This window comes from Muntiacus reevesi (genome assembly GCF_963930625.1).
Source record: "Muntiacus reevesi chromosome 9 unlocalized genomic scaffold, mMunRee1.1 SUPER_9_unloc_2, whole genome shotgun sequence".
NCBI classification, from domain to species: domain Eukaryota; kingdom Metazoa; phylum Chordata; class Mammalia; order Artiodactyla; family Cervidae; genus Muntiacus; species Muntiacus reevesi.
The window spans coordinates 1-18,317 of NW_027077796.1; positions in this window are offsets into that span (position 1 = coordinate 1).

Below are 18,317 nucleotides of genomic sequence, written 5' to 3' on the forward strand. Positions count from 1 at the left end.
CTGTCACTCACGTGGGAATCACTTCAGAATAACGTGGGAGTCACATGGGAATCACGTGGGAATCACGTGGGAATCACGTGGGAATCACGTGGGAATCACATCTCAATCACGTGGGAATCACGTGGGAATCACCAGTCACTCACTTGTGAATCACTTGGGAATCACGTGGGAGTCACGTGGGAATCACGTGGGAATCACGTGTCAATCATGTGAGAATCAGGTGGCAATCAGTTGACAATCACGTGGGAATCACGTGGGAATCACATGGGAATCACATATCAATCACGTGGGAATCATGTGGGAATGACGTAGGAATCACCTGTCACTCACGTGGGAATCTTGGGAATCACGTGGGAGTCACGTGGGAATCACGTGGGAATCACGTGTCAATCACGTGGGAATCAGGTGGGAATCCGGTGACAATCACGAGGGAATCACATGGGAATCACGTGGGAATCACGTGGGAATCACTGGGAATCACGTGGGAATCACATCTCAATATCGTGGGAATCACGTGTCAGTCAAGTGGGAATCAGGTGGGAATCAGGTGACAATCACGTGGGAATCACGTGGGAATCATGTGTCAATCATGTGGGAGTCATGTGGGAATCACGTGGGAATCACCTGTCAATCACGTGGGCGTCACGTTGTCATCAAGTGGGAATCACGTGGGAATCACGTGTCAATCACATGGGTATCACGTGGGAATCACGTGGGAATCATGTGTCAATCACGTGGGAATCACGTGGGAATCACGTGGGAATCACTTGTCAATTACGTGGGAATCACGTGTTAATCACATGGGAATCGCGTGTCAATCACGTGGGAATCACGTGGTAATCACGTGTCAAAAACGTGGGCATCACATGGGCATCATGTGTGAATCATTTGAGAATCACGTGGGGATCACGTGTCAATCACGTGGGAATCACTAGGTAATCACGTGGGAATCACATGAGATTCAAGTGTCAATCACGTGTCAATAACGTGTCAATCAGGTGGATATCACGTGGGAATCACGTGGGAATCCCATGTCAATCACGTGGTAATCACGTGGGAATCAAGTGTCAATCGCGTGGGAATCATGCGGGAATCACATGGGTATCACGTGTGAATCACGTGGGAATCACCTGGGAATCACGTGTCAATCAGTGGGAATCACGTGGGAATCACGTGTGAAAAACGTGGGAATCACGTGGTGATCACGTGGGAATCACGTGTCAATCATGTGGGAATCACGTGGGAATCACGTGTCAATCACTAGGGAATCAACTGGGAATCACGCTGGAATCACGTGTCAATCACGAGGGAATCACATGGGAAACAGGTGGGAGTCACGTGCCAATCACGTGTCAAACACGGGGGAATCACGTGGGAATCACGTGTCAATCACGTCGGAATCACGTGGGAATCACGTGTCAATTACGTGGGTATCACGTGGGAATCACATGGGAATCATATGACAATCACGTGGAAATCACTTGGGAATCACGTGGGAATCACCTGTCAATAACGTGGGAATCATGTGGGAATCACGTGTCAATCACGAGGGAATCATATAGGAATCACGTGGGAATCACTTGGGAATCACGTGGGAATCACGTGTCATTCACGTGGGTATCACGTGGGAATCACATGGGAATCACGTGGGAATCACCTGTCAATCACGTGGGAATCTCATGGGAATTACGTGGGAATCACCTGTCAATCACGTGGGAATCACTTGGGAATCACGTGGGAGTCACGTGGGTATCACCTGGGAATCACGTGTCAATAACGTGGGAATCAGGAGGGAATCACGTGGGAATCACGTGGGAATCACGTGCGAATCACGTGGGAATCATGTATCAATCACGTGGGCATCACGTAGTAATCACGTGGGAAACACGTGGGAATCACGTGGGAATCACGTGGGAAACACGTGTCAATCACGTGGGAATCACGTGGGAGTCACTTGGGAATCACGGGGGAATCACCTGTCAATCACGTGGGCATCACGTAGCCATCACGTGGGAAACACGTGGGAATCAGGTGGGAATCACGTGTCAATCACGTGGGAATCACGTGGGAGTCACGTGGGAATCACGTGGGAATCACCTGTCAATCACGTGGGCATCACGTAGTCAACAGGTGGGAAACACGTGGTAATCACGTGGGAATCCCGTGTCAATCACGTGGGTATTATGTGGGAATCACTTGGGAATCATATGACAATCACGTGGAAATCACTTGGGAATCACGTGGGCATCAAGTTGGCATCACGTGGCAATCATGTGGGAATCACGTGTCAATCACTTGGGAATCACGTGGGAATCACGTGGGAAACACGTGGTAATCACGTGTCAATCACGTGGGTAACACGTGGGAATCACGTGGAAATCACTTGATAATCACGTGGGAATCATGTGGGAATCACCTGTCAATCACGTGGGAATCTCGTGGGAATCACGTGGGAATCTCTTGTCAATCACGGCGGAACCCGGGGGAGTCATGTGGGAATCACGTGGGAATCACGTGTCAATCACGTGGGAATCACGTGGGAATCAATTGTCAATCACGTGAGAATCACGTGGTAATCACATGTCAATCACGTCGGAATCACGTGGGAATCACGTGTCAATTACGTGGGTATCACGTGGGAATCACGTGGGAATCATATGACAATCACGTGGAAATCACTTGGGAATCACGTGGGAATCACCTGTCAATCACGTGGGAATCATGTGGGAATCACATATCAATCACGAGGGAATCACGTGGGAATCACGTGGGAATCACTTGGGAATCACGTGGGAATCACGTGTCATTCACGTGGGAATCACGTGGGAATCACATGGGAATCACGTGGGAATTACCTGTCAATCACGTGGGAATCTCATGGGAATCACGTGGGAATCACCTGTCAATCATGTGGGAATCACTTGGGAATCACGTGGGAGTCACGTGGGTATCACCTGGGAATCTGGTGTCAATAACGTGGGAATCAGGAGGGAATCACGTGGGAATCACGTGGGAATCACGTGCGAATCACGTGGGAATCATCCATCAATCACGTGGGCATCACGTAGTCATCACGTGGGAAACACGTGGAAATCACGTGGGAATCACGTGGGAATCACGTGTCAATCACGTGGGAATCACGTGGGAGTCACGTGGAAATCACGTGGGAATCACCTGTCAATCACGTGGGCATCACGTAGCCATCACGTGGGAAACACGTGGGAATCAGGTGGGAATCACGTGTCAATCACGTGGGAATCACGTGGGAGTCACGTGGGAATCACGTGGGAATCACCTGTCAATCACGTGGGAATCACGTGTCAATCACGTGGGAATCACGTGTCAGTCACGTGAGAATCACATGGGAATCACCTGGGAATCACGTGTCAATCACGTGGGAATCACTTGTTAATCACGTGAGAATCACGTGGGAAGAACGTGGTAATCAAATATCAATCACGTGGGAATCACGTCGGAATCACGTGGGAAACACGTGGGAATCACGTGTTAATCACGTGGGAATCGCGTGTCAATCACGTGGGAATCACGTCGGAATCACATGGGAATCAAGTAGGAATCACGTGTCAGTCACGTGAGAATCACTTGAGAATCCCGTGGGAATCACGTGTCCCATCCAGCCTTCCAGCCAGCATCCCAGCCTCCCAGCCTCCCAGTCAGCCAGCCAGCCAGCCAGCCAGCCTAGCAGCCAGCCTCCCAGCCAGGCTCCCAGCCTCCCAGGCTCCCAGCCTCCCAGCCTCCCAGCCAGCCTCCCAGCCTCCCAGCCTCCCAGCCAGCCTCCCAGCCTCCCAGCCAGCCTCCCAGCCTCCCAGGCTCCCTGCCTCCCAGCCTCCTGGCCAGCCTCCCAGCCAGCCTCCCAGCCAGCCAGCCAGACTCCCAGGCACTCAGCCAGCCAGCCAGCCAGCCAGCCAGCCAGCCAGCCATCCAGACTCCCAGCCAGCCAGCCAGCCAGCCAGCCCGCCAGCCAGCCAGCCTCCCAGCCAGCCTCCCAGCCAGCCTCCCAGCCAGCCAGCCTCCCAGGCAGCCTGCCAGCCAGCCACCCAGCCAGCCTCCCAGCCAGCCTCCCAGCCAGCCTCCCAGCCTCCCAGCCTCCCAGCCTCCCATCCAGCCTCCCAGCCTCCCAGCCTCCCAGCCTCCCAGGCTCCCAGCCAGTCTCCCAGCCTCCCAGCCAGCCTCCCAGCCTCCCAGACTCCCAGCCTCCCAGCCTCCCATCCAGCCTTCCAGACAGCATCCCAGCCTCCCAGCCTCCAAGCCAGCCAGACAGCCAGGCAGCCAGCCTAGCAGCCAGCCTCCCAGCCAGGCTCCCAGCCTTCCCAGCCTCCCAGCCTCCCAGCCTCCCAGCCTCCCAGCCAGTCTCCCAGCCTAGCAGCCAGCCTCCCAACCAGGCTCCCAGCCTCCCAGCCTCCCAGCAGCCCAGCCTCCCAGCCAGCCTCCCAGCCTCCCAGCCTCCCAGCCAGCCTCCCAGCCAGCCTCCCAGCCTCCCAGCCTCCCAGCCTCCCAGCCAGCCTCCCAGCCAGCCTCCCAGCCAGCCTCCCAGCCTCCCAGCCAGCCTCCTAGACTCCTAGACTCCCAGCCTCCCAGCCTCCCAGTCTTCCAGCCTCCAAGCCAGCCAGCCAGCCTCCCAGCCAGCCAGCCTCACAGCCAGCCAGCCCACCAGCCAGCCAGCCAGCCAGCCAACTTCCCAGCCGGCCTCCCAGCCAGCCTCCCAGCCTCTCAACCTCCCAGCGTCCCAGGCTCACAGGCTTCCAGCAAGCCTCCCAGCCAGTCTCCGAGCCTCCCAGCCTCTCAGCCAGCCTCCCAGCCAGCCTCCCATTCTCCCAGCCTCCAAGCCAGCCAGCCAACCAGCCAGCGAGCCTGCCAGCCTCACAGCCAGCCTCCCAGCCAGGCTCCCAGCCTCCCATCCTCCCAGCCTCCCAGCCTCCCAGCCAGCCTCCCAGCCTCCAAGACTCCCAGCCTCCCAGCCTCCCAGCCAGCCTCCCAACCTCCCAGCCTCCCAGCCAGACTCCCGGCCTCCCAGCCGGACTCCCAGCCTCCCAGCCTCCCAGCCAGTGCCAGCCAGCGAGCCAGCCTGTTCAAGCTGGTTCCAGCCGGTTCCATCCGGTTCCAGCCGGTTCTAGCTGGTTCTAGCCAGTACCAGTCGGTTCCAGCCGCTTCCAGCCGGTTCCAGCCGGTTCCAGCCGGTTCCAGCCGGTTCCAGCCGGTTCCAGCCAGTTCCAGCCGGTTCCAGCCGGTTCAAGCCGGTTCTAGCCGGTTCCAGCTGGTTCAGGGAGGTTCCAGCCGGTTCCAGCCGGAAAAAACCGGTTCAAGCCGGTTCCAGACGGTTCCAGCCGGTTCACACCGGTTCCAGCCGGTTGAAACCGGTTCCAGCCGGTTCCAGCCGGTTCCAGCCGGAAAAAACCGGTTCCAGCCGGTTCCAGCCGGTTCAAACCGGTTCAAACCGGTTCCAGCCGGTTCCAGCCGGTTCAAACCGGTTCAAACCGGTTCCAGCCGGTTCCAGCCGGTTCCAGCCGTTTCAAAACGGTTCCAGCCGGTTCCAGCCGGTTCAAACCGGTTCCAGCCGGTTCCAGGCGGAAAAAACCGGTTCCAGCCGGAAAAAACCGGTTCCAGCCGGTTCCAGCCGGTTCAAACCGATTCCAGCCGGTTCAAACCGGTTCCAGCCGGTTCCAGCCGGAAAAAACCGGTTCCAGCCGGTTCGAGCCGGTTCCAGCTGGAAAAAACCGGTTCCAGCCGGTTCCAGCCGGTTCCAGCCGGTTCCAGCCGGTTCTAGTCCTTTGCAGCCGGTTCAAACCGGTTCCAGCCGGTTCCAGCCGGTTCCAGCAGGTTCAAACCAGTTCCAGGCGTTTCCAGCCGGGTCAAGTCGGTTCCAGCCGGTTCCAGCCGGTTCCTGCCGCTTCCAGGTGGTCCAGCCGGTCCAGCCAACCAGCCAGCCATCCTCTCAGCCAGCCTCCCAGCCAGCCAGCCAGACTCCCAAGCAGTCATCCAGCCAGCCAGCCAGCCAGCCAGCCAGACACCCAGCCTGCCAGCCAGCCAGCAAGCCCGCCAGCCAGCCAGGCTCCCAGCCAGCCTCCCAGCCAGCCTCCTAGCCAGCCAGCCAGCCTCCCAGCCAGCCAGCCTCCCAGCCAGCCTGCCAGCCAGCCTCCCAGGCAGCCTCCCAACCAGCCTCCCAGCCTCCCAGCCTCCCAGGCTCTCAGCCTCCCAGCCAGCCTCCTAGACTCCTAGACTCCCAGCCTCCCAGCCTCCCAGCCTTCCAGCCTCCAAACCAGCCAGCCAGCCTCCCAGAAAGCCAGCCTCCCACCCAGCCAGCCCACCAGCCAGCCAGCCTCCCAGCCAGTCTCCCAGCCTCCCAGCCTCCCAGCCTCCCAGCCTCCCAGCCTCCCAACCAGCATCCCAGACTCCCAGCCTCCCAGCCAGCCTCCCAGCCAGCCTCCCAGCCAGCCTCCCAGCCTCCCAGCCTCCCAGCGTCCCAGCCTCCCAGCCTCCCAGCCAGCCTCCCAGCCAGCCTCCCAACCTCCCAGCCTCCCAGCTAGCCTCCATGCCAGCCTCCCAGCCACCCAGCCTCCCAGCCAGCCAGCAAGCCAGCCAGCCAGTCAGCCTCCCATGCAGCATCACAGCCAGGCTCCCATCCTCCAAGCCTCCCAGCCAGCCAGCCAACCAGCTAGCGAGCCAGCCAGCCCCACAGCCAGCCTCCCATCCTCCCAGCCTCCCAGCCAGCCTCCCAGCCTCCAGGACTCCCAGCCTCCCAGCCTCCCAGCCAGCCTCCCAGCCTGCCAGCCTCCCAGCCAGTGCCAGCCAGGGAGCCAGCCTGTTCCAGCCGGTTCCAGTCGGTTCCATTCGGTTCCAGCCGATTCTAGCCGGTTCGAGCCGGTACCAGCCGGTTCCAGCCGATTCCAGCCAGTTCCAGGCGGAAAAAACCGGTTCCAGCCGGTTCCAGCCGGTACAAACCGGTTCCAGCCTGTTCCAGCCGGTACAAACCGGTTCCAGCCGGTTCCAGCCGGTTCCAGCCGGAAAAAACCGGTTCCAGCTGAAAAAAACCGGTTCAGGCGGTTCCAGCCGGTTCCAGCCGGTTCAAGCCGGTTCCAGCCGGTTCCAGCCGGTTCCAGCCGGTTCCGGCCAGATCCAGCCGGTTCAAACCGGTTCCAGCCTGATCCAGCCGGTTCAAACCGGTTCAAACCGCTTCTAGCCGGTTCTAGCCGGTTCAAACCGGTTCCAGCCGGTTCTAGCCGGTTCCAGCCGGTTCCAGCCGGTTCTAGCCGGTTCCAGCCGGTTCTAGCCGGTTCAAACCGGTTCCAGCCGGTTCCAGCCGGTTCCAGCCGGTTCCAGGCGGTTCAAGCCGGTTCAAGCCGGTTCTAGCCTGTTCCAGCCGGTTCTAGCCGGTTCCAGCCTAATCCAGCCGGTTCAAACCGGTTCCAGCCTGATCCAGCCGGTTCAAACCGGTTCAGGCCGGTTCCAGCTGGTTCAAACCGGTTCCAGCCGGTTCCAGGCGGTTCAAGCCGGTTCAAGCACGTTCTAGCCGTTTCCAGACGGTTCAAGCCGGTTCAAGCCGGTTCTAGCTGGTTCAAAACGGTTCAAACCGGTTCCAGCCGGTTCCAGCCGGTTCCAGCCGGTTCCAACAGGTTCCAGCCGGTTCAAACCAGTTCCAGCCGGTTCCAACCGGTTCCAGCCGGTTCGAACCGGATCAAACCGGTTCCAGCCGGTTCAAACCGGTTCAAACCGGTTCCAGCCGGTTCCAGCCGGTTCCAGCCCGTTCAAAACGGTTCCAGCCGGTTCCAGCCGGTTCAAACCGGTTCCAGCCGGTTCCAGCCGGAAAAAACCGGTTCCAGCCGGTTCCAGCCGGAAAAAACAGATTCCAGCCAGTTCCAGCCGGTTCCAGCTGGAAATAACCGGTTCCAGCCGTTTCCAGCCGGTTCCAGCCGGTTCCAGCTGGTTCTAGTCCGTTGCAGCCGCTTCAAACCGGTTCCAGCCGGTTCCAGCCGGTTCCAGCCGGTTCAAACCGGTTCCAGCCGGTTCCAGCCGGGTCAAGTCAGTTCCAGCCGGTTCCAGCCGGTTCCAGCCGCTTCCAGGTGGTCCAGCCGGTCCAGCCAACCAGCCAGCCATCCTCTCAGCCAGCCTCCCAGCCAGCCAGCCAGACTCCCAGGCAGTCATCCAGCAAGCCAGCCAGCCCGCCAGCCAGCCAGGCTCCCAGCCAGCCTCCCAGCCAGCCTCCTAGCCAGACCGCCAGCCTCCCAGCCAGCCAGCCTCCCAGCCAGCCAGCCTCCCAGCCAGCCAGCCTCCCAGCCAGCCTGCCAGCCAGCCTCCCAGGCAGCCTCCCAGCCAGCCTCCAAGCCTCCCAGCCTCCCAGCCTCCCAGTCTCCCAGGCTCTCAGCCTCCCAGCCAGCCTCCTAGACTCCTAGACTCCCAGCCTCCCAGCCTCCCAGCCTTGCAGCCTCCAAGCCAGCCAGCCAGCCTCCCAGCCAGACACCCCACCAGCCAGCCAGCCTCCCAGCCAGTCTCCCAGCCTCCAGCCTCCCAGCCTCCCAGCCTCCCAACCAGCCTCCCAGCCTCCCAGGCTCCCATCCAGCCTGCCAGCCAGCCAGCCAGCCTCCCAGCCAGCCTCCCAGCCTCCCAGCCTCCCAGCCTCCCAGCCTCCCAGCCTCCCAGCCAGTGCCAGCCAGGGAGCCAGCCTGTTACTGCCGGTTCCAGTCGGTTCCATCCGGTTCCAGCCATTTCTAGTCGGTTTGGCTGGTACCAGCCGGTTCCAGCAGGTTCCAGCCAGTTCCAGCCGGAAAAAACCGGTTCCAGCCGGTTCCAGCCGGTTCAAAACGGCTCCAGCCGGTTCCAGCCGGTTCCAGTCGGTTCTAGCCGGTTCCAGCCGGTTCAATCCGGTTCCAGCCGGTTCCAGCCGGTTCAAACCGGTTCCACCCGGTTCCAGCCGGAAAAAACCGGTTCCAGCCGGTTCCAGCCAGAAAAAACCGGTTCCAGCCGGTTCCAGCCGGTTATAGCCAGTTCCAGCCGGTTCAAACCGGTTCCAGCCGGTTCCAGCCGGTTTAAACCGGTTCCAGCCGGTTCCAGCCGGAAAAAACCGGTTCCAGCCGGTTCCAGCCGGTTCCAGCCGGAAAAAACCGGTTCCAGCCGGTTCCAGCCGGTTCCAGCCGGTTCTAGCCCGTTCCAGCCGGTTCAAACCGGTTCCAGCCGGTTCCAGCCGGTTCAAACCGGTTTCAGCTGGTTCCAGCTGGTTCAAACCGGTTCCAGCCGTTTCCAGCCGGTTCCAGCAGGTTCAAACCGGTTCCAGCCGGGTCAAGTAGGTCCCAACCGGTTCCATCCGCTTCCAGGTGGTCCAGCCAGTCCAGCCAACCAGCCAGCCATCCTCTCAGCCAGCCTCTCAGCCAGCCAGCCAGACTCCCAGGCAGTCATCCAGCCAGCCAGCTAGCCAGCCAGCCAGACTCCCAGCCAGCCAGCCAGCCAGCCAGCCCGCCAGCCAGCCAGGCTCCCAGCCAGCCTCCCAGCCAGCCTCCTAGCCAGCCAGCCAACCTCCCAGCCAACCAGCCTCCCAGCCAGCCCGCCAGCCAGCCAGGCTCCCAGCCAGCCTCCCAGCCAGCCTTCTAGCCAGCCAGCCAGCCTCCCAGCCAACCAGCCTCCCAGGCAGCCTCCCAACCAGCCTCCCAGCCTCCCAGCCTCCCAGGCTCTCAGCCTCCCAGCCAGCCTCCTAGACTCCTAGCCTCCCAGCCTCCCAGCCTCCCAGCCTTCCAGCCTCCAAGCCAGCCAGCCAGCCTCCCAGACAGCCAGCCCACCAGCCAGCCAGCCTCCCAGCCAGTCTCCCAGCCTCCCAGCCTCCCAGCCTCCCAGCCTCCCAGCCTCCCAACCAGCCTCCAAGCCTCCCAGCCTCCCAGCCAGCCTCCCAGCCAGCCTCCCAGCCTCCCAGCCTCCCAGCATCCCAGCCTCCCAGCCTCCCAGCCAGCCTCCGTGCCAGCCTCCCAGCCTCCCAGCCTCCCAGCTAGCCTCCATGCCAGCCTCCCAGCCACCCAGCCTCCCAGCCAGCCAGCAAGCCAGCCAGCCAGTCAGCCTCCCAGGCAGCATCACAGCCAGGCTCCCATCCTCCCAGCCTCCCAGCCAGCCAGCCAACCAGCTAGCGAGCCAGCCAGCCTCACAGCCAGCCTCCCAGCCAGGCTCCCAGACTCCCATCCTCACAGCCTCCCAGCCTGCCATCCTCCGAGCCAGTGCCAGCCAGGGAGCCAGCCTGTTCCAGCCGGTTCCAGTCGGTTCCATTCGGTTCCAGCCGATTCTAGCCGGTTCGAGCTGGTACCAGCCGGTTCCAGCCAGTTCCAGCCGGAAAAAACCGGTTCCAGGCGGTTCCAGCCGGTTCAAAACAGTTCCAGCCTCTTCCAGCCGGTTCCAGCCGGTTCTAGCCGGTTCCAGCCGGAATAAAACGGTTCCAGCCGGTTCCAGCCGGTTCCAGCCGGAAAAAACCGGTTCCAGCCGGTTCCAGCCGGTTCAATCCGGTTCTAGCCGGTTCCAGCTGGTTCAAGCCGGTTCTGGCCGGTTCCAGCCGGAAAAATCCGGTTCAAGCCGGTTCCAGACGGTTCCAGCCGGGTCACACCGGTTCCAGCCGGTTGAAACCGGTTCCAGCCGGTTCCAGCCGGAAAAAACCGGTTCCAGCCGGTTCCAGCCGGTTCCAGCCGGTTCTAGCCGGTTCCAGCCGGTTCAAGCCGGTTCTAGCCGGTTCCAGCCGGAAAAAACCGGTTCCAGCCGGTTCAAGCCGGTTCTAGCCGGTTCCAGCCGGTTCAAACCGGTTCCAGCCGCTTCCAGCCGGTTCCAGGCGGTTCTAGCCGGTTCCAGCCGGTTCAAACCGGTTCCAGTCGGATCAAACCGATTCCAGCCGGTTCAAGACGGTTCCAGCCGGTACAAAACGGTTCCAGCCGGTTCCTGCCGTTTCAAACCGGTTCCAGCCGGTTCCAGCCGGTTCCAGCCGGTACAAACCGGTTCCAGGCGGTTCAAGACGTTTCAAGCCGGTTCCAGCCTGTTCCAGCCGGTTCCAGCCAGTTCAAGCTGGTTTCAGCCGGTTTCAGGCGGTTCCAGCCGGTTCCAGCTGGGTCAAGCCGTTTCCAGCCAGTTCCAGCCGGTTCCAGCCTGTTCCAGCCGGTTTCAGCCGTTTCAAACCGGTTCAAGCCGGTTCCAGCCGGTTCCAGCCGGTTCCAGCGGGAACAAAACGGTTCCAGCCGGTTCTAGCCGGTTCCAGCCTGTTCCAGCCGGTTCCAGCCGGTTCAAGCTGGTTCCAGCCGGTTTCCGGCGGTTCCAGCTGGTTCCAGCCTTGTCAAGCCGATTCCACACGGTTCCAGGTGGCCAGCCGGTCCAGCCAACCAGCCAGCCATCCTCCCAGCCAGCCTCCCAGCCAGCCAGCCAGACTCCCAGGCACTCAGCCAGCCAGCCAGCCAGCCAGCCAGCCAGCCCGCCAGCCAGCCAGCCTCCCAGCCAGCCTCCCAGCCAGCCTCCCAGCCAGCCTCCCAGCCAGCCAGCCTCCCAGCCAGCCTCCCAGCCTCCCAGCCTCCCTGCCTCCCAGCCTCCCGGCCAGCCTCCCAGCCAGCCTCCCTGCCAGCCTCCCAGCCACCCAGCCAGCCTCCTAGACTCCTAGCCTCCCAGACTCCCAGCCTTCCAGCCTCCAAGCCAGCCAGGCAGCCTCCGAGCCAGCCAGCCTCACAGCCAGACAGCCCACCAGCCAGCCAGCCTCCCAGCCAGCCTCCCAGCCTCCCAGCCTCCCAGCCTCCCAGCCTCCCAACCAGCCTCCCAGCAGCCCTTCCTCCCAGGCAGCCTGCCAGCCAGCCAGCCAGCCAGCCAACCTCCCAGCCGGCCTCCCAGCCAGCCTCCCAGCCTCCCAACCTGCCAGCGTCCCAGCCTCCCAGCCTCCCAGCCAGCCTCCCAGCCAGCCTCCCAGCCTCCCAGCCTCCCAGCCATGCTCCATGCCAGCCTCCCAGCCTCCCAGCCTCCCAGCCTCCCAGCCTCCCAGCCAGCCTCCCAGGTTCCCAGCCTCGCAGCCTCCCAGCCTCCCAGCCTCCCAACCAGCCTCCTAGCCGCCCTTCCTCCCAGGCAGCCTGCCAGCCAGCCAGCGAGCCAGCCAGCCTCACAGCCAGCATCACAACCAGGCTCCCATCCTCCCAGCCTCCCAGCCTCCCAGCCTCCCAGCCTCCCAGCCAGCCTCCCAACCTCCCAGCCAGCCTCCCAGCCTCCCAGCCTCCAAGCCAGTACCAGCCAGCGAACCCGCCTGTTCCAGCCGGTTCCAGCCTGTTCCATCCGGTTCCAGGCGGTTCTAGCCGGTTCTAGCCAGTACCAGCCGATTCCAGCCGGTTCCAGCCGGTTCCAGCCGGTTCCAGCCAGGTCAAACCGGTTCCAGTCGGTTCCAGCCGGTTCCAGCCAGTTGCAGCCGGTTCCAGCCGGTTCCAGCCGGTTCAAACCGGTTCCAGCCGGTTCCACCAGTTCCAGCGGTTCAAGCCGGTTCAAGCCGGTTCCAGCAGGTTCCAGCCGGTTCAAACCGGTTCCAGCCGGTTCCAGCCGGTTCAAGCCGATTCTAGCCAGTTCCAGCCGGAAAAAAACCGGTTCCAGCCGGTTCCAGACAGTTCCAGCCGGTCCCAGGCGGTTCTAGCCGGTTCCAGACGGTTCAAACCGGTTCCAGCCGGTTCAAACCGGTTCCAGCCGGTTCAAGACGTTTCCAGCCGGTTGAGCCGGTACTAACCGTTTCCAGCCGGTTCCAGCCAGTTCAAACCGGTTCCAGCCGGTTCCAGCCGGTTCAAGCCGGTTCAAGCCGGTTCCAGCCGGTGCCAGCCGGGTCCAGCTGGATCAAGCCCGTTCAAGCCGGTTCCAGTCGGTTCCAGCTGGTTCCAGCCAGTTCCAGCCGATACAAACTGGTTCCAGCCGGTTCAAGCCGGTTCAAGCCCGTTCCAGCCTGTTCCAGCCGGTTCCAGCCGGTAAAAGCTGGTTCCTGCCGGTTTCAGGCGGTTCCAGCCGGTTCCAGCCGGTACAAAGCGGTTCGAGGCGGTTCAAACCGGTTCCAGCCGGTTCCAGCCGGTTCCAGCCTGAAAAAACCGGTTTCAGCCGGTTCCAGCCGGTTCCAGCCGGTTCCAGCCGGTTCAAGACGGTTCCAGCCTGTTCAGAACGGTTCAAGCCGGTTCCAGCCGGTTCCAGCCGTTTCTTACCGGTTCCAGCTGGTTCCAGTGGTTCAAGCTAGTTCCAGCCGGTTTCAGGCGGTTCCAGCCGGTTCCAGCCTGGTCAAGCCGGTTCCAGCATGTTCCAGCCGGTTCCAGTCACTTCTAGGTGGTCCAGCCGGTCCAGTCAACCAGCCAGCCATCCTCTCAGCCAGCCTCCCAGCCAGCCAGCCAGACTCTCAGCCAGCCAGCCAGCCAGCCAGCCCGCCAGCCAGCCAGCCTCCCAGCCAGCCTCCAAGCCAGCCTCCTAGATAGCCAGCGATGCCTCCCAGCAAGGCAGCCTCCCAGCAAGCTTCCCAGCCAGCCTCCCAGCCTCCCAGCCTCCCAGCCTCACAGGCTACCAGCCAGCCTCCCAGCCTCCCAGCCAGCCTCCCAGCATCCCAGCCTCCCAGCCTCCCATCCAACCTTCCAGCCAGCATCCCAGCCTACCAGCCTCCCAGCCAGCCAGCCAGTCAGGCTCCCAGCCAGGCTCCCAGCCTCCCAGCCTCCAAGCCTCACAGCCAGCCTCCCAGCCTCCCAGCCAGCCTCCCAGCCTCCCAGCCTCCAAGCCTCCCAACCAGCCTCCCAGCCCACAAGCCTCCCAGCCAGCCAGCCAGCCAGCCAGCCAGCCAGCCAGCCTCCCAGCCAGCCTCCCAGCCAGCCTCCCACCTCCCAGCCTCCCAGCGTCCCAGCCTCCCAGGCTCCCAGCCAGCCTCCCAGCCAGCCTCCCAGCCTCCCAGCCTCCCAGCAATACTCCCAGCCTCCCAGCCAGCCTCCCAGCCTCCCAGCCTCCCAGCCTCCCAGCCTCCCAGCCTCCCAGCCAGCCTCCCACCCTCCCAGCCAGCCAGCCAGCCTCCCAGCCAGCCTCCCAGCCAGCCTCCCACCTCCCAGCCTCCCAGCGTCCCAGCCTCCCAGCCTCCCAGCCAGCCTCCCAGCCAGCCTCCCAGCCTCCCAGCCTCCCAGCAAGCCTCCAAGCCTCCCAGCCAGCCTCCCAGCCTCCCAGCCTCCCAGCCTCCCAGCCTCCCAGCCAGCCTCCCAGCCAGCCGATCAGCCAGCCTCCCAGCCTCCCAGCCAGCCTCCTAGACTCCTAGCCTCCCAGCCTCCCAGCCTCCCAGCCTTCCAGCCTCCAAGCCAGCCAGCCAGCCTCCCAGCCAGCCAGCCTCCCAGCCAGCCAGCCCACCAGCCAGCCAGCCTCCCAGCAAAACTTCCAGCCAGCCTCCTAGCCAGCCAGCCAGCCTCCCAGCCAGCCAGCCCACCAGCCAGCCAGCCTCCCAGCCAACCTTCCAGCCAGCCTCCTAGCCAGCCTCCCAGCCTCCCAGTCTCCCAGCCTCCCAGCCTCCCAGCCTCCCAGGCTCCCAGCCAGCCTCCCAGCCTTCCAGCCTCCCAGCCTCCCATCCAGCCTTCCAGCCAGCATCCCAGCCTCCCAGCCTCCCAGCCAGCCAGCCAGCCAGCCTTCCAGCCAGGCTCCCAGCCTCCCAGCCAGCCAGCCAGCCAGCCTCCCAACCAGGCTCCCAGCCTCCCAGACTCCCAGCCTCCCAGCAAGCCTCCCAGCCTCCCAGCCAGCCTCCCAGCCTCCCAGCCTCCAAGCCTCCCAACCAGCCTAGCAGCACACAAGCCTGCTAGCCAGCCAGCCAGCAAGCCAGCCAGCCAGCCTCCCAGCCAGCCTCCCAGCCAGCCTCCCACCTCCCAGCCTCCGAAGTCCCAGCCTCCCAGCCTCCCAGCCAGCCTACCAGCCAGCCTCCCAGCCTCCCAGCCTCCCAGCCAGCCTCCATGCCAGCCTCCCAGCCACCCAGCCTCCCAGCCAGCCAGCAAGCCAGCCAGCCAGCCAGCCTCCCAGGCAGCATCACAGCCAGGCTCCCATCCTCCCAGCCTCCCAGCCTCCCAACCTCCCAGCCAGCCTCCCAGCCTCCCAGCCTCCCAGCCTCCCAGCCTCCCAAGCAGCCTCCGAACCTCCCAGCCAGTCTCCCAGCCAGCCTCCCATCCTCCCAGCCTCCCAGCCATCCAGCCAACCAGCCAGCGAGCCAGCCAGCCTCACAGCCAGCCTCACAGCCAGGCTCCCAGCCTCCCACCCTCCCTGCCTCCCAGCCTCGCAGCCTCCCAGCCTCCCAGCCAGCCTCCCAGCCTCCAAGACTCCCAGCCTCCCAGCCTCCCAGCCAGCCTCCCAGCCTCCCAGCCTCCCAGCCAGCCTCCCAGCCTCCCAGGCTCCCAGCTTCCCAGCCAGCCTCCCAGCCTCCCAGCCAGCCTCCCAGCCTCCCAGCCTCCCAGCCAGTGCCAGCCAGCGAGCCAGCCTGTTCCAGCCGGTTCCAGCCGGTTCCATCCGGTTACAGCCGGTTCTAGCCGGTTCTAGCCGGTACCAGCCGGTTCCAGCCGCTTCCAGCCGGTTCCAGCCGGTTCCAGCCAGGTCAAACCGGTTCCAGCTGGTTCCAGCCAGTTCCTGCCAGTTCCAGCCGGAAAAAACCTGTTCCAGCCGGTTCCAGCCGGTTCCAGCAGTTTCTAACCGGTTCCAGCCGGTTCAAACCTGTTCCAGCCGTTTCCAGCCGGTTCAAACCGGTTCCAGCCGGTTCCAGCCGGATCCAGTCGGAAAAAACCGGTTCCAGCCGGTTCCAGCCGGTTCAAACCGGTTCAAGCCGGTTCCTGCCGGTTCCAGCCGTTTCATACAGGTGCCAGCCGGTTCCAGCCGGGTCCAGCCGGTTCCAGCCGGTTCTACCCGGTTCTAGCCGGTACCAGCCGGTTCCAGGCGCTTCCAGCCGATTCCAGCCGGTTCCAGCCAGGTCAAACCGGATCCAGCCAGTTCCAGCCAGTTCCAGCCGGAAAAAACCGGTTCCAGCCGGTTCCAGCCGGTTCCAGCCGGTTCTAGCCGGTTCCAGCCGGTTCCAGCCATTTCCAGCCAGTTAAAGCCGGTTCCAGCCGGTTCGAGCGGGTTCACGCCGTTTCCAGTCGGTGCCAGCCGGTTCCAGCTGGATTAAGCCTGTTTAAGCCGGTTGCAGCCGGTTGCAGCCGGTTCCAGCCGGTTCCAGCCGGTACAAACCGGTTCCAGCCGGTTCTAGCCGGTTCAAGCCGGTTCCAGCCGGTTCCAGCCGGTTCCAGCCGTTTCAAGATAGTTCCAGCTGGTTTCAGGCAGTTCCAGCCGGTTATAGGCCGGGTCAAGCCGGTTCCAGCCGGTTCCAGCCGGTTCCAGCTGCTTCCAGGTGGTCCAGCCGGTCCAGCCAACCAGCCAGCGATCCTCTCAGCCAGCCACCCAGCCAGCCAGCCAGACTCCCAGGCAGTCAGCCAGCCAGCCAGCCAGCCAGCCAGCCAGACTCCCAGCCAGCCAGCCAGCCAGCCAGCCCGCCAGCCAGCCAGCCTCCCAGCCAGCCACCCAGCAAGCCTCCCAGCCAGCCTCCTAGCCAGCCAGCCAGCCTCCCAGCCAACCAGACTCCCAGCCAGCCTCCCAGCCAGCCAGACTCCCAGCCAGCCTCCCAGCCAGCCTCCCATCCTCCCAGCCTCCCAGCTAGCCAGCCAACCAGCCAGCGAGCCAGCCAGCCTCACAGCCAGCCTCCCAGCCAGGCTCCCAGCCTCACATCCTCCCAGCCTCCCAGCCTCCCAGCCTCCCAGCCTCCCAGCCAGCCTCCCAGCTTCCAAGACTCACAGCCTCCCAGCCTCCCAGCCAGCCTCCCAGCCTCCCAGCGTCCCAGCCAGTGCCAGCCAGGGAGCCAGCCTGTTCCAGCCGGTTCCAGTCGGTTCCATCCGGTTCCAGCCGATTCTAGCCGGTTTGAGCTGGTACCAGCCGGTTCCAGCCGTTTCCAGCCAGTTCCAGCCGGAAAAAACCGGTTCCAGCCGGTTCCAGCCGGTTCAAAACGGTTCCAGCCGGTTCCAGCCGGTTCCAGGCGGATCCAGCCGGTTCTAGCCGATTCCAGCCGGTTCAAACCGGTTCCAGCCGGTTCCAGCCGGTTCCAACCGGTTCCAGCCGGTTCTAGCCGGAAAAAAACGGTTCCAGCCGGTTCCAGCCGGAAAAAACCGGTTCCAGCCGTTCCAGCCGGTTCCAGCCGGTTTTAGCCCGTTCCAGCCGGTTCAAACCGGTTCCAGCCGGTTCCAGCCGGTTCAAACCGGTTCCAGCCGGGTCAAGACGGTTCCAGCCGGTTCCAGCCAGTTCCAGCCGCTTCCAGGTGGTCCAGCCGGTCCAGCCAACCAGCCAGCCATCCTCTCAGCCAGCCTCCCAGCCAGCCAGCCAGACTCCCAGGCAGTCATCCAGCCAGCCAGCTAGCCAGCCAGCCAGACTCCCAGCCAGCCAGCCAGCCAGCCAGCCCGCCAGCCAGCCAGGCTCCCGGCCAGCCTCCCAGCCAGCCTCCTAGCCAGCCAGCCAGCCTCCCAGCCAGCCAGCCTCCCAGCCAGCCAGCCTCCCAGCCAGCCTGCCAGCCAGCCTCACAGGCAGCCTCCCAGCCAGACTCCCAGCCTCCCAGCATCCCAGCCTCCCAGGCTCTCAGGCTCCCAGCCAGCCTCCTAGACTCCTAGCCTCCCAGCCTCCCAGCCTCCCAGCCTTCCAGCCTCCAAGCCAGCCAGCCAGCCTCCCAGACAGCCAGCCTCCCAGCCAGCCAGCCCACCAGCCAGCCAGCCTCCCAGCCACTATCCCAGCCTCCCAGCCTCCCAGCCTCCCAGCCTCCCAGCCTCCCAACCAGCCTCCCAGCCTCCCAGCCTCCCAGCCAGCCTCACAGCCAGCCTCCCAGCCAGCCTCCCAGCCCTCCAGCCTCCCAGCGTCCCAGCCTCCCAGCCTCCCAGCCAGCCTCCCAGCCAGCCTCCCAGCCTCCCAGCCTCCCAGCTAGCCTCCATGCCAGCCTCCCAGCCACCCAGCCTCCCAGCCAGCCAGCAAGCCAGCCAGCCAGTCAGCCTCCCAGGCAGCATCACAGCCAGGCTCCCATCCTCCCAGCCTCCCAGCCAGCCAGCAAACCAGCTAGCGAGCCAGCCAGCCTCACAGCCAGCCTCCCAGCCAGGCTCCCAGCCTCCCATCCTCCCAGCCTGCCAGCCTCCCAGCCAGTGCCAGCCAGGGAGCCAGCCTGTTCCAGCCGGTTCCAGTCGGTTCCATTCGGTTCCAGCCGATTCTAGCTGGTTTGAGCCGGTACCAGCCGGTTCCAGCCGGTTCCAGCCGGAAAAAACCGGTTCCAGCCGGTTCCAGCC